Here is a 16,435-nt window from a genome sequence, read left to right on the forward strand (position 1 = left end):
GGGTAATTTTTTTTTGTCTTTTCTACCCAAAAGAATTGTTGTAAAGAATTAAAAACATTAAAATATTGTTAGATATTCAGATTTTAGTATTAGTCTACAATGATACATCATTCAAGTTGATAATAATATTGTTATGTCTCAGTTTCCCTGAATTGTTATACTTCAGTTCCCCGAATTGTTCTGCCTCAGCCCCCCTGGTTGCAATCCCTCTTCCTGACCATTAGAATTGATATAAATTAGGGCTGGGAGCCCTGACCATTAGCATTCCATAAAGCCATAAAATGTAGATGGTTTATTTAGAGATAGGTAGGCATATTTCAGACATCCTGGCTCCTAGATTCTCCCAATTTATCAGGATTTATGGTCCTTCTTTGCCCCCAACCTATCGGAACCAAATTTACTGTCCATTCCTGAAAGTTCCCACTCACCAGTACTCTCCCCTTCTGCCTTTGATTCCCTTATCACTAAAGTCCTATAAGAATCCCCAGAATCTCACAATCGATGCTGGACACTTTGAGACATGAGTAAAATTCAGCCAATTAATCCAAGCTCTCCAATAAATAAAATATTAAAACTCTCTAATCTCTATCTTGCCTCAGTTTCTTTGACATTACAGTATGATTGCCGATACTATCAATAAAAACTAATTAAGTCTAATAATATTTAGCTAACATTTAAGCTACTACTTACCAAGTATTATGCTGAATGCTTTATAATTATTACCTTATTTGATCCTCACAACAAGGGAAATGCTATTATTAGCATCATTTTGCAATTGAAACAGAGATTAAGGGATTTTCCCAGAATCACACAACTAGTAAATATCCAAGGTTGGATTTAAACTCCAATCTTCCCGATACTAGACTCTACATGCTCTCCATTGTACCACCTAGCAACTTTTGTTTCAATTGTCTGGATACACCCTTCAGAATTAATGATGGCTAAGATACTTGCAGTCAGCTTCAACAGTATCCTTATTTAAGCCCCATACTTAGCTCACCACATTAGCCATCATCCTTAGCTAACAGCATTAGCCAGTGTCTCCTGGAAGAAAATACAAAAGAAAGGTTATCTTAGACAATGTTAATACAATCTATACACCTGTTTATTTACACAAGTGACTTCCCCAAAGCCCATTAAGATAATATGTCAAATTTACATACAAAAGAACATCTCCAACAGAGCACTTATGCTAAGTTAATGCAAAGTTCCTTTTATGTTAATTTTCATCAAATAATCTCTTATAAAACACAATCCACCAGGACAGCAGACATTTATTTATACAGTCTCTAAACTTTGCTCAGTATTGCTTTGGGACAGTGGCTGTAAGCAGTGGTATAATTGAAATTCTGGGTCCTTTCTACAAATAACACAGAAGTGTATGGAAAGAAGGTCCAAATAGGAAAAATAATGAATCATGGAATATGATTTGGAAAGGATCTCAGAGGCCAGTTAACCCAATCCATACCTGAAAAGTAATACCCAACACAAGTACTTGTTTTGTCTTCACTTATGGACCTACAAAAAAGGAGAACTAGACTCACTCAGAGTAGCTGAATAGAAGAAAGAGCATTTGTAAAGTGACAGTACTAAACACTATAAATACTGGAAATGGAAGAAAAAAGTAAAATGATTCAAATACATGTTATTGAAAAATCATAGCTGCAGATCTCAAAGGGAGATTTCTTTTGCAAGCGAATTGATTATCAAAACCATCATTGCTATTTCTAGATTCTTGGTGTTAATAAAGAGATAAATCATTTATTAAACACCTATTATGTTTCCTGACACTGTGAAATACTGGGTATACAAGTATATAATCCTTATTGCTGTTGAGATCAATTCCATATTCCCAGTTACCCAGGAGCTGGATATGGATATGATATGGTTCATAGAGGCACACTGGAAAGGTGGCCAGAAAGTGATATGAGGGCCTGGTTTGTCAATCAGTACTCACTGAACTAGGATCCAAGTCTAAGATCTGATGGGAAATATATGACAATGATGGCTAAAGAATAAGTGGCATGGTATGGGGATGGCGCAGCAGTTAAGTCAACCCACAAATCCTTATTGTGCTAAGCTCTGGGTAGATGATGATAGACAAAAAAAAAAAAAAAAAAATAGTCCCTGATCTTAAGGAACTCATATGCTAACTGGGGAGGTTCCATGTAAATAATTAGATAGATATAAGATATATCGAGTGAGTAGATGGAAGGTGTTCCAAGAAGAAAATGCATTAGCAGCAGAGGATTCCAGGAAAGGCCTCCAATAGCAAAAAGGCAGGATCTGAGTCAGCTAACTAAGACATCAAAGTGAGGGAGCAAAATATACCAAATATGGAAGACTGTTAATATCAAGAAGAGTAGCCCTAATTAAAAAACTGACAATAGGTTAATATAGCCAGATCACAGAAAGGTGAGGGAAAGGAAAGAAGGCATACTGGACAGGTTAAAAATGAAAGTTTACCAAGAGCTTTGAATGCTAGGGTATTTATATTTGATCCTGGTGGTATTAGGGAGCCAGTGTAGCTCATTGAGAATGTGTCTGACATGATTAGACCTCCCATTTAGAAAAATCACTTTGGTAGCTGAGTGGAAAATGGATTGGAGAGAGGAGGGACTTTACATAAAGAGGCCTGCAAGAAGGCCATTACACTAGTTCAAGGGAAAATATATAAGGTCCTGAACTAGATTGGTGCCATGAAGGTAGAAATGACAGGATTTAGCAGCTTGGTAAGTAAGAGTGAGAAATTAGGGATGACACTAAGGTTGTAACTCTGGGTGACTGGAAAGTTTGGGGTACAGATAGATCACAGTACAGTGAAACTATTGATGAGTCATTTCAAATGCTTTGTGACAGTTTTGGAGGAATTTTCTGGGCAAAGATACTGAATGATCTGCCATTTCTTCTCCAGCTTATTTGTCCTAATAGGTATCTGAAGTCAAATTTGAACTCAAGATGAGGAGTCTTCCTGATTCCAAGTCAGTAATCTATTCACTGCACCACCTAACCACTCATGAAAATAGCAACTTTTTTATTTTTTGGAACCATACCCCTCAAAGCATTCCATCTCCATATCATCCTACTGACTCATATTAAGCTTGTAGTTCATTAAATCTCATCATATCTTTTGGAAAACAGCTGTCACTAATCATGCCTCTCTCCTCTTACACTTTTGAAGCTGAATTTTTTTGTACCTAAGTATATGATCTATATTTATTTATATTAGATTTCATTTTATTTGGTTCAGTCCAACTCCCTAGTTTGTCAATCACTTTTGGGAACCTGACCCTATCATCAACCCAGCTTTTGTGATTAACAACTTTGATAAATATGTTACTGATGTCATTATCCTGTTCATTGATTTTTTAAATTCTATTACAATGCTAAACAGAAATTCTTAGGAAATGCACCTGGTAACTTTCTGCCCCACTGACATTGCCACAGAGATAGAATGACCACTGACTCTATTCAGAGGTTCTTGACTAAACTCCCACTACCTAACACTACTTAATGTGACCCTAAGAAAGTCACTGAACATTTCTCAGCCTCAGTTTCCTCCTCTATATCATGAAAAAGATAGTTTCAGTTCCCATTTAGTTCTACAACTATGATATTAGGCTCCTATGACATTGAGCCATAGTCATTTAACTAGCTCTGACTTTAGCTAATTGTATTTTCAGCCAGTCCACACCTCTCCCAATTCTCTACAAAAATAATGAGTTATTTTATCAACTATATTGCTAAAATCTAAATAAATAACATCTATGGCATTCTTCTTGACCAGCTGAATAGCCCTATTGTGAAAGAAAATGCAGTTAGTCTAGCATTACCTTTTTTTTCTTGATAAAACTATGCTGGAACCTATGAATGTTCAGCAAGCATCCATTCCACAAGTTTTCCTATACCAAAGAGATGAAAAAAGAGAAAAGGACCTAATTATACAAAATATTTATATCTTTTGTGATGGAATACCCATCACTTTGACAATGACTAAACAAGTCATGGCATGTGATTGTGATGGACTATTACCATGTTCTAAGAAATGAAGAGCAGGATGCTTTCAGAAAAAACCTGGAAAGACTTACATGAACTGAGGCAAAGTGAAAACAACAGAATCAGGAAAACAGTGTACAGAATAACAGCAATATTTTACAATAATCAGTTGTGAATGACAGGTACTCTGTTCAAGACAGTTCTAAAGGATACATCAGGGAAAATACTATCCTTCTCCAGAGAAATAACTGATTAAGTATGAATAAGTATTGAAGCATAATATTTTTCTCTATTTTTTCATGGATTTTTTGGGGGGAGAGGGGAGGAAACTGTTTTCCTTCACAACATCACTAATATGGAAATATATTTTACATGATTGCACTTGTATAGTCTATATGAGATCACTTGTTATCTTAGGGAAGGGGGGAGAAGAAAGAGGGAAGGAAAGAATTTGGAATTCAAATTGTTAAATATGTGTGTGTGTGTGTGTATGTGTGTAATTAGAAAAAATTATTTCAAATTATTATTTCAAAAGAAAGTTTTCAAGAATTTCATTTCTTTTCTATGGAAATCAACAGGAGCAGCAGGCATTTATTTGCATTTATTAGGTGTCATACAGAGGCAGTTAAGTTGCTGAGCCCAGAATTAGGAAGATCTGAGTTCAAACCCAATCTGAAACAGACACAGGGAAATCATGGGCAAGAAATTTAATTTCTGTTTTCCTTAATCCAACAAAGAAAAAAATGGCAAAACACCTCTGTATATTTGCCAAGAACACAGCATGTGGGATCATGAAGAATAATCTGGCACAATTGAACAATGAATGTGTCAGGCCTTATAGTAGAGTCTAGGAATACAAAGTCAGAAGTGGAAACCTTAGGTACTTTCAGAGAGCTTACATTTTATTAGAATGAAAATTTTATATTGCTCATTTAACTCAGATGTCAATCAATCCAGAAACATCTGTTCAGAATTTACTGTGTTCTATGCACAGTTCCAAGTATTGGGAATACAGAGAAAAAGACAGCAGTCCTTGCCCTCAAGAAATTTATATTCTAATGAAGGAGACAACATTTATGTAAATAGATATAGACAATGTACACCATAGAAAAGAATGTAAGGTAACGTTAAATGGGAACCACTAACAGCTAGGAGGTCCAACAAAAGACTCTTACAGGAGGAGACATCTGCTCTGAGACATAAAGGAAGACAGGGTTTCTAGGAAGCAGAGTTAAAAAAGATAAAACATTCTAGACATGGACTACAGCTAGCTAGTGGTCCATCACTGCATCACATCAGCACATCAAAGCCCAAATATATGAAAGGGAGAGTCATGGATGAGAAACAGTGGCAGATCAGTAGGGATAGATGATCATATATAGAATTTGCAGAAGATAGTAATATGTAAGAAGACTAGAAGATAGGTGAGTCCAAATGGCAAGAACTATTAAGTTCTTGTATATATGTGTATGTGTATATATGTATATGTATATAAATATATGTATATATGTGTATATGCATAGATACACATATATACGTGTGTATAGCTATATACATAATCAGACTTGTGCTTTTAAGAAAATAACTTGTTTGCAGTGAAGGATGGAAGGGGAAAAATTTGAGAAACAGAGAAAAATGAGAAGGGAACAGTCCCAGAAAGAGGGCATGACAGAATCACAGTAGCAACTGTGTGAGTAGAGAGAAGGGTACTAATGGGAGAGATGTTGCAGAAACAGGAATAATAAAATGACAACTTCCCTTTCTTGCCTAATCTCACACACCCACGAGAATCTTCAGTATGTCCCAAAGTACTGTTCACTTGTCATCAGTAGCATCCCCCTGTCACTAACCTGAACTTACATAACTAAAATCCTCTTCTACTGTTGGCTCTCTGCCAGAGTCTTGATTCTAAGGCAGAATTTTTGTGAAGAAATTCACATCTAATGGAAATGCTGTACTTAAACTAAGTACTTTAAAGTAACCTTAAGTATTGCACTTACTATAGTACTTTAGGATAAGTATCCCCAATCTGTTTCAAAATCTATTCAGAGACTCAGCCCATCAAAGTCTTATTCCCATTTCATTCTCCCTCATCCCATTCCCTATCTAATCAGTTATCAAATCTTGTCAATTCCATTTCCAAACATCTCCTTTATTGCCTCTCCTGCCCCCACCCTAGTTCAGGCTCTCATCACTTCTCCCTAAGAAGACTAAGATTGTGTGTTTGTGTGCCTTTCTGTCTATTTACCTCTCTTCATTTTTCACCTGTTTGCACATCTTGAACTGGGCTCTCCCATGACCCCTGAAAAACTCCAGAATTTTGCGAGATTGCGGTAGCTTTGGAATCACTCCTCGGGATGAAACACAACTCTGATTAGAGGGCAGGACAAAGAACTCTTCCCAAAACTGTAAAAAGGTCAGGCTGCTCATCCACTTTTGGGGTCCAGCTGGCACTCAACTCTCACCAATAACTCCAAGAAGCTGTAACATTAGCAGCAGCCATACCCTGGTAAAACATACCCATCTGGGCAGACAGTGTAAACAAAGTTAAGAGTAACTGATAGTCCTCAAACCCACTGGTGAGTTAGGGAGATGTCTATCCCTATGCATGTGAAGACTTTCTGCGGCATGGTATAAGAGAACAAATTTGATCCAATGGCCATGAAGATGGCTGAAGATGCCAAGGTCACCCACTGCTATCACAAATTGTCTTAACTTTTGTCTTGCCATTGAACTATGACTCAGGAAGAGAGAGTGAAGTAGATAATTTTGCACAATCTTGTCTGACAAATTCAATTCACTCTGGAATCAGAATATCACCCAAAATGCCATTGGTCCTCTTCAAAACTAAAAGATGAACAAAAATTTAAAGAGGGCTCCCAAGTCAGCCATCTCTTCAGTTCTTAAAAGCTTGTACACCAGATTATCTCCATGTGTCCATATTGGGTGCCTTCTTCTTAATCCCAACCTTCACTTTTCAGTTTTTTTTCTTTTCTTTTCTTTCTTTTTTTTTTTTTTTTCTGAGGCAATTGGGGTTAAGTGGCTTGCTTAGGATCACACAGATAGGAAGTGTGTCTGAGATCAGATTTGAACTCAGGTATTCCTGACTTCAGGGCTGGTGCTCTAACCATTCAGCTTTATTTTCTATTTCATTGTCCTGTTATAGATTATATGCCACTTAAAATCAATGACTATCTTTTTTATGTTGGGTTATGTTTCTTTTAGTTGGATTCCCAGCTTTCTAGATCTCCTACCTCTAAATCACTTTCTTGATATTGTTTGTGTGCGTGCACCTCCCTATGTGCCCATCTATAAATATTTAACTCTAGAAATTATTTGTGTGTGTCTCCTTTGAAGTCAAATACACAGAAACATACACATGCACACACTGTCTTGGGACAAAATGCTGGATTTCTTTGTTCTTTTCTAGATTCAGTCAAGTAGAATTTATTAAGTGCCCATTATTTTTCAGCTACTGTACTAAAATATACTCATAAAATCCAGCACACCCAATAGTCTAGAGTCATGGATAATTTCTATTTTTTTTTTCAGTACATTTCCTCATTCTTCTAGGAGTTGATCACATTTCTCCTCTTGGAACTTAACTCTTCTTTACATCATAATATCCTCTGCACCTTGACCAGTGTTAAACTCCCCTAAAACAATTCATTTTTTAAAAAATAATAATAAAAATTAAAAAGTAGGAGGCCTTCAGGAGGTTTACTTTAAATTTACAGCAGCAGCATAGATTTAAGGACAGAATAATTGCCATATGAAATCCCCAATTAGAACAGAATTGCTTCCCAAGCACCAGGTTATTAGAAAGTGACCTTCAGAGGATGAAGCAACCACCTTAGCTCTAAGCCTTCTCTGTGTGAGCAACATCAAAAATAGTTTGTTTCTTCCAGGCATCTATGGTGGAAGGAAAAAAAAAAAGCCCTCTTGTCTCCTTTTCATAACTTTAATCCAACTGGCCTAGTAACTAAAATCCCAACTTCCTATTGGTTCTCTTTAAAAGGTCTCATTCAATGATCAGCTCTGAAAGATTAAAGATATTTCTAATTCTGAAAATTAGGACAAGTAGCCCTTTCAAAATCATGGAGTGCTTTTATCCTTTAGTTCTCAGGTTCCCAACCTACTGGCATCAAATCCTTGGTGGCAAGGGAAGCAGGGAAGAAGGGTAAGGCTAACTGCATACATGTAGTGTTATTTTTCTACATATATGCATTATGTTTGATAATATAGAAAATCATTTTAAAACATCATTGAATTGTTTTAAAAACCATAATTGTAGTTCTGTTGGTATTGAAAATGTACTATACAAAGGGTGGTACCTTCTCAGAAATTTATTATCATAGAAAATCTGAGTGGCGGTTGTCCTTCATTCTCAAAGAGGATCAAAATAATATCATTATGTTAGAGTCAAGGTATAGTGTGTCAACTGTGATTGTCCAAAACAAAATGAGCTCAAAAGGCTCTATCTAAGGTCAGTCACAAATAATCCTTGTGAGCATTTGGGGGAGATTCTCTCAATGTGCTCCTCCTTGTTTCTTTTGAGCTACTGCAATTCTTCTTTGTTCATATAGCATCACACCTTGTTTGATGTGGGTACACCATGCTAGGTGGTCTTTTGTCAAGGTCTCCCATGTCATGAAATCAATTCCTAAGTTCTTAAGAGAGATCTTGAGAATGACCATGTATGACTTCTTCTAACTACCATGTGAATGCTTGTCTTGTGGCATTTAGATGGTGCCATAGAGTTTAGAGTCAATGAGACATCTCCATGAATTCAATACAGCCTCCGACACTCACTAGCTGTGTTATCTCGGATGATACATTTAATCCTGTTTGCCTCAGTTTCCATAGACAACTACTTAGAGCATTGAGCGGTCAAGTGATTTGACCAGGATTACAGGACTAGCATGTGTCAAGGGCAGAATTTTAACCCATCTTCCCAACTCAGATAACAATGCTACCTGAAATGATCATTCAATTACAGGAAGTTTTTAATTGAGTGGCTCCTATGGATCTGGTACCAAATTAAATACCAGAATACAAGAAAAAAAGTACTAAAAGTGCAAAAGCTGTGTTCAAGAAGCTTCCACTTTTCTCACAGCTTAATAACAGTACAATTACTGTTGTATAGATGTAGGTCCTTGAAGTTTTTGACATTGTGTTGAAACTAAAAAGACCCCTGTTGGTTTCTCATGAGAACCCAAACTGGATTTCTTCATGCTATAGATCAAAATGACATGTACATGAAGGCCCCTTCCCATTCTTGTTTTCTGCTGGTTGGTTCATGACACCTGCAAGGTGTTTTCTAAAATAAGACCAGTCATTGTTCTCTGTAATTATTGACCCTAGAAAGTCTCCTTAAACCCATTCCCATCATTGTATACATACTAACCCTATTCCCATCTTTGTAGGCATTCTATTATTGCTTTCATTCCCACCATTATATACATCCTAAGCCCATTCTCACCATTGTATACCTTCCAAACCCATTCCCATCATTGTTTGTGAGAAACATATTTTTCTTGTATAACAGCTGCCTGATGATAAGGAAACTGCCTAATTGCTTTGTTTTTGCTTCTGTTATCACCTGCTTGCTTTGCTAGTTACAATCCCATATGAGCCCTGTGTCCCAATTACTCTGGACCCAATGCTTTGGACCATAGTCCCATCAGTAAGCTAGCTTATTAAACTCTCCACTTTAAAAATTAAAACACTCTATACTCACCTCAGTTTCCCTGGTGTTACAATTACAAAGGAATGATCCAAATACTACAGTTCTCCCTTCCACATCAAGACTTTCACCATTGAAATTTTGACACATCACAGGTAGGCATAAGGAATTAAGCAGGAATTTGGCAGGGGAGGGGGGGAGGGAAGGTTTGATGAAGCCACAAATCACACATGAAGGCCAGAAGATGACACAAGTTTAGAAACTCAGAAATGCATAAAATATCTATAGAGATTGTATAATATCAACAATTTTGTCTTTTAATAACATAATTCAAACCTTCTCTGGTACAAACAAAAAATAATTGTGTAGATTTTCCAGATCTTGTCAGTTCTATACCTCAAACCTCCGTAATGTAAAAAGGACAACTGTATACCACTGACCTACTGAATAAAAGAGGATATTACTGGTCATGAGGAACCACCCCAAGCTTTTACCATGGAGGATCCTAAAATATGAAATTAATCTCAGGTGACATTTTATGTACATGAAAGCACTCCTTCTTGCCTACTGAACTTTTTTTCCTTTTACTATACCTATTATGGAAATATCAAATCCTTTCAGTAGCCTTCAAGCTCCTGAAGGATGGCATTATTTCATTGTTGTCTTTGTAGCTTCACACCCTGAGTGACAAATGCATAGGATTTATAAGACACAGTAAGACAGCCGGGTAGTATAGTGGATATATCTGCTGGCCTTGGGAGTCCAGAATACTTGAATTCAAATCCTATCTCAGATATTCAAGTAATTCACCCTCTCTGTCTCAGTTCTGTCATCTATAAAATAAGGATAATTACAGTGCCTGCCTCACAGGGGCGTACAAGGATCAAATGAAATCAAGAGCTGTGTAAATCTCAAAAGGCTATATGCAAGTCTGCTTGGTTTTGGATGCTTAATAAAGACTTGTTGAATTCAATTTGTAATTCCGCTGTATCACCACCACTCCACCCCAGAAGAATATACAGTGGGGAGTCTTAACCTTAATTTGTATCATGTTCTCTTCAGCAGTTTGTTAAAGCCTATAGATTCTTTCTCAGATCATGTTTTTAAATCATCAAAATAGTAAAATAAAGATGTCTTTTTTTCCATCCAAGTTCACGAACCTTCTGAAATTTAGATGAATGCTTGGGTGTTTTTGGACCCCAAGTTAAAACCCCCTGTTAATAATCCCCTTTGTCCAACAATTTACAACCTTATTTCCACCATCCCCCCTCTACAGAATTATGGTTTTCTCAATATATGAAACAAAGCAGCTGAATGAGACATGAGATCTGTTAATATTCGGATTTCTAATACAATTGAAGGCTTTCAGAATAAACACACTTAGAGGTAGCAATTAGAGCAGAGCCTGCCAATTTCATTTGCTCTCAATCCTTGCCTTCCTTCCCCACCTTCTGCCCATCCCACCTTTGTGACAGGCTCCACATGAGCTTAATGAAAATTATGAGCCTTGATTTTTATGAACAATCACAGTTCTTTCTTTAAATAACACACACACATACAAACACACACACACACACACACACACACACACTTGACTTTTTAAAAAATAGTGCCAATACTCAGGTTTGACAAAAGGGAAGGCGGGCCTGCTGAGAAGGCAGCCACCTGGAATGATAGTTCTTAAGCAGATGGTATAGCAACAAATTAGCCCAAATGTAAGACTCACAGCCTAGTCCTGGAAAAACGTGCACAGATGTTTCCTAGGATAATCCAAATGACCCCAACTACTCGTGCTGTTCACAGTTGGCTTCAGTTATAAATGAAAGAGGCATTTTTTGAAGGTGCCTTTTTGCCTATTATGAACCAAATTGAGAGAATGAAAGACAGATCAAATTGGAATGACCATATTGTCGTTGCTCTCCCTTCCTTAAAAACAGGATGCTTGATCTCCTTTGGGAAATGGATTTGTCATGAGACAAGTGATGGGGTGGGTGTTGTCTGACATGTTATGCCCATTGTGACATGACATGTTGGGGAAAGGGATGTCAACACTTGTCATGGCACCTGGATTTTCATGACTACTCTGCAATTAAATTGCTTCGGAATTTAGACCATACATTTAATCTAATTATTGGAAGATCCAGTACCTTTATTCCATTCTTTTCTCCCTCACCCCGACTTCTCTAAAGTATCAGTGTTATTGACAAATCTAACCTTCTTAATAAGGTCTTGAATCAATCAATAAATATTTATTAAACACCTAATATATAACTAATATATAATGTATATGCTAATGTATATGCCTTTTTTTTTTAAAAGGGCAAAAATCTCTGCCTTCAAGGAGATTATAATGAATTGGGCTTCTTCATAAGTTCTGTGACACAAACTTCATGATTCTCCTTCTACCTTTCTGACCACTCCTCTTTTTTGTTGACTCCTAATCCTTTGTAAAGTGTTTAGGATCAAACCTGGTACAGGGTAGGTAACTTGATGAATGTTTGTTTCCTTCTTCCTTCTTCCTTCTTTCTTCTTCCTTCTTCATCTTCTGCTTCTTCTTCTTCTCCTTCATCCTTCCTTCTTCTTCTTCATCTTCTCCTCCTCCTCCTCTTCCTTCTCCTTCATCTTCCTTCTTCTTCATCTTCATCTTCTTCTTATTGTCTTCTTCTTCATCATCTTCTCCTTCTCCACTTCATTCTCCTTCTTCCTTTTTCTTCATCTTTTTCTTCTTCTTCAATTTTCTTCTCTTTATATATAATATACTATCTACCTTGGAAGTAACTTCCATTCCCTCAGTTTCAGTCATCATCTCTATGCCAAAGACTCTCGAATGCAAATTTAGTCTCCAATCTTTCCCTACATTTTTAGTTCTGTTTTCAGCTTTCTGTTTAACACTCCCACTGATTTTTCCCACATAGCAAAGTCTCCCTTATCCAAAAACATGGCCCTCCTCCTTTTTGTTCCTACACTTCTAGGAATACTTTCCCTTAGGCTCATCTTTTGTAACTTCCTTGTCCCTCACTTTCAATCTATTCCACCTCTTTTACTTACCAAGATTGTACCCTTCACTTTAGGCCCCTTCATTTTAACCATTTGTCAACTTCCAACTTTGCAACACCTTCCAGCTTGGAGCAGCCCCTTCACTGATTCTCTTGCCTCCAACTTTGCTGTTTCTTCTTTTCCAGTTGTAAAATGGCCTCCAGCTCATTCGTCACATACCTATCTGAGTAATCTTCCTGCATTGCTCACCTTACATCAATCAATCAATCATTCCTCTACTCAAAGCCTTCTCTAGCTCCACAGTATCTATTAAATAAGGTATAAAGTACCAATAGTGATATTGATGGTCCTGACTATTTTAACCTTAATCTACCTTCCCAGTATTACTCTACTCCTTTTTTCATTATTCATCCAATAGAAACTCAGCTACTTTACACCCCCCTTTCCATTACTGTTTTCTTCTTCTCCGTTCCTTTTTATGATGGACTCAGATGGTACAATGGACTCAGAAGAATTGAGTTCAAATCCTACCTGAGATACTTCCTCCCTGTGTGACTTTAGTTAAGCAAGTCACTTAACCTCTTTGTGTCTCGGTTTCACTATAAATAAAATTGAGACATTAAGGGCACCTGTCTCCCAGGATTATTGTAGAGATAAAATGAGATGATATTAATAAAATACTTTGCAAATCTTGTCACTCTATTAATGCTAATTGTTACCTTGCCATATATCCAAAATAGACTCCTTCCCATTCCATCTTCAATTCTGATCTGATAAAATCATTCAAAGCCAAAGAGTGACATTTTCTCCTAGAACCCTTCATTTATTTCTCCTAAATCACGTCAGTGGGGATCTCTCCCTCCCATTTCTCAGATTTTTCCTTTGATCTCCTGTTTGTCTACATTACTTGATCACTAATGTCATAATTATTTATACAAATGAAACTTCTGCTCCTTTAGAATGTAAACTCAGTCATAAAAGGTTCTGTGACCTCTTTCCTTCTATATTCTTAATACCATGCTCTTCATATTGTAGATACTTAATAAATGAAAAGGAGAGGCTGGGAGCTCTGCTCTCCTCAGAAAGAAGATGTACTGGGTTAGAATTTATATCTTCTCCAGTAAATCTTATAAATCTCAGAGAAATAAATTTTAGGCTCAAGCTGTATTCCTGAGTGCTATCTCCTAATGGGGAAAGAGTACCTTCAGCTACATATCCAAGACTTAACTCTCTTTCTACCAGATGCCTTTTCCACAAAAGTACACATAGGAAACAGCAAATAAAATCATTTATCCAAGTTGGTAGCAAAACCGAAATCAGAAAAAATATGTATGGCAGAATATGTACCAGAACATATTGAATACATATGCTCTTCCATTGGGAGTTTAAACAAGAGAGTTTCAGATTTCACTCAAGGGGACATTCCCTGGGAATAGTAATGATGAAAGAGCAGGCTCTTCTACACACTGGTTTCTTCCCAATCTTTCTCCCTCCAAGAGAAAGTCTGAAAAGGCATGACTTTTCTAACCAAAAAATCCAAAGATTAGAATCTCTTTAGGTCTCACCAACTTGACCTAGAATGCTAGTATGGCATCTTGAATAATCAGTCTTCACCAATGAGAAGAGTGTCATGCAAAAAGTCTTTGAGGTAAGGCCTTAAGGTAAGGTAAGATACATTCACATCTCATACCTTGGGGAAGGCTGAAAGGGAAGGATAGTACTTCTTAGGTGCCAGGCCCTGTGCTGAACACTTCACAAAATTTATCTCATTTGATCCTAACAACAACCCCGGGTTATAGATGCTGTTCCCTCTATTTTACAGTTGAGATAGCTAAGGCAAACAAATTAAATGATTTGAGCAGGGTTACACAGCTAGTATCTGAGGATGCATTGGAATTCAGATCTTCCCAACTCAAGGCCCAGCATTCTATTCACAGCTACCAAGCTGCCAGTGTCTGGTGATCCTTGCCTAAGCCACTAGGATTTAAAGCAACTTGGCCATAGCCAACAGTGAGCTCATCATTGTTTTAGCCTATGGGCTGTGGCCTGGATCCACCTGGATCTTTTCTCTCAAATTTTAGAAATTTTTAAAACTATATTTTAGTAATAAAATCATCATAACTTAGAGCATTAGATCAGGATTCAGGTCAGATCACTAAGAGCTGATCAGAGTCTATTTTTTGCCTTTCTTTGAATCCCAACACTTCCTCTGGCACATAGTAGGCACTTAATAAATGCTAATTGTCCATCAATTTAAACTCTATATTCAAACACCCTCAAATTATCACTCTGTATGCAATTAAAGGTACCTTTATAATCAAGACATCTGGTGGGAAGGAAGTAAAGCTTTGAATATATGGCAATTATTTTTAAAGAAAGCTGACTTTAAAGTACTATGAAAATAGGAAATATACAACTCCAGAGAAACAGAGAAATTTGGGTTTGAACATCTGTCCACTCCATCACACTTGAACTCACTCTCCTTCTCCTCATTTAAAGATTGCCACATTGCCCTGAAGCCTTCTTCTTCTGATTACTGCTCCACCTTCTACCTAGAACTGCCATTTTAAGAAAGGCCCAAAAGTGCTTCATTTCACCCATATCTGAATTCTTTCCTGATTCCTCATCCTTCTCTTTACTATATCATCTGTTTTTTTCTCTCTCCCCTTTCTCTCTCCAGTTTCTTTTTAATTGCTGTCTTCCTCTCTTTAAAATATATGCTTCTTAAGGATAAAGATTGTCTTCTTTGCTTTCTAAGTTCCCTAGAACTTAGCACAGTACCTAGCACATATTAAGAAATTAATATATGAGCGCTCTCTCTCTCTCTCTCTCTCTCTCTCTCTCTCTCTCTCTATTTATCTATCTATTCACTATCTGGAAAGAGAGAGAAGAAATATTGTGCAAAAGGCCTGACTTCTCAGGGAACTTTTATCACCTCTCAAAAAGAGAGTTTCAATGAACAGGGTGGTTCTAGCCACTCAACACTCACCCAATTCAAGATTTTCTCCAATCATTGCTGTTTCAGGATGCAGGTCTCTCAGGATTGTGTCTGATCCCTCTTTGACTACCACAGTGACTTAAAATGTCCCTGCTGAGTTGGTAAGCCCATCTGCCTCCCCAGTGTCAATAATGACTCAATCTTTTCCTGGCCTCTGAAGACTACAAACCACAGGATTCCTCAATGATTTGAGCCCTTCTTGTAAGGCAGCCAGTTCAAGCTCTTGTTCTAATAAGACAGGAAATAAGCAAATTAGCTTTTAATTAGTATCTTGTGGCAGGTACTGTGCTAAGTGATTTACAGTTATAGTATGAAATCCTCACAATAATCTTAGGAGATGAGTTCTATCACCATCCCCATTTTACAGTTGAGGAAACTGAGGCAGACAAAAGCTAATAGATTTGTCCAGGATCACATAGCTAATAAATGTCTGAAATGGATTTCAATTCAGATCTTCCTGACTCTACATGGGTGGGTAATGCAATGGTTAGCATGCTGAGCCTGGAGTCAGGAAAATTCATTTTTCTTAGTTCAAATCCAACCTCAGACACCTTTAAATATGTCACTTAACTTTGCTTTCCTCAGTTTCCTTATCTATAAAATGAATTGAAGAAGGAAATGGTAAGCCACTCCAGTATTTTTAATTTTCAGTGAGTCCAACATAACTGAAAAATGAATGAACAACAATTTGCTGATTCTCTTCACTACCACCTAGCTGCCTATAGATTAAAGCTGGAAGACACTTCTAAATTCTAGTA

The 16,435-nt window shown here is 37.1% G+C and overlaps 1 long non-coding RNA gene across 2 annotated transcripts in view; it reads right to left on the reverse strand.

The window, feature by feature from the left end:
- The window catches only part of LOC116421988, an 85,918-nt gene extending 74,289 nt beyond the window's left edge, over positions 1–11,629 (reverse strand). Inside the window, exons 1-2 of one of the 2 annotated variants that reach the window (XR_004232593.1) lie at positions 11,409–11,629; positions 3,834–3,902 (exon numbers count right to left, since the gene is read on the reverse strand). This is a non-coding gene — a long non-coding RNA (uncharacterized LOC116421988). The remainder of the gene's footprint in view (positions 1–3,833; positions 3,903–11,408) is intronic. The other variant, XR_004232594.1, reaches the window with a different exon arrangement.
- Between the last annotated feature and the right edge of the window lie 4,806 nt (positions 11,630–16,435).

This window comes from Sarcophilus harrisii, chromosome 2 (assembly GCF_902635505.1).
Source record: "Sarcophilus harrisii chromosome 2, mSarHar1.11, whole genome shotgun sequence".
In the NCBI taxonomy this organism is placed as follows: domain Eukaryota; kingdom Metazoa; phylum Chordata; class Mammalia; order Dasyuromorphia; family Dasyuridae; genus Sarcophilus; species Sarcophilus harrisii.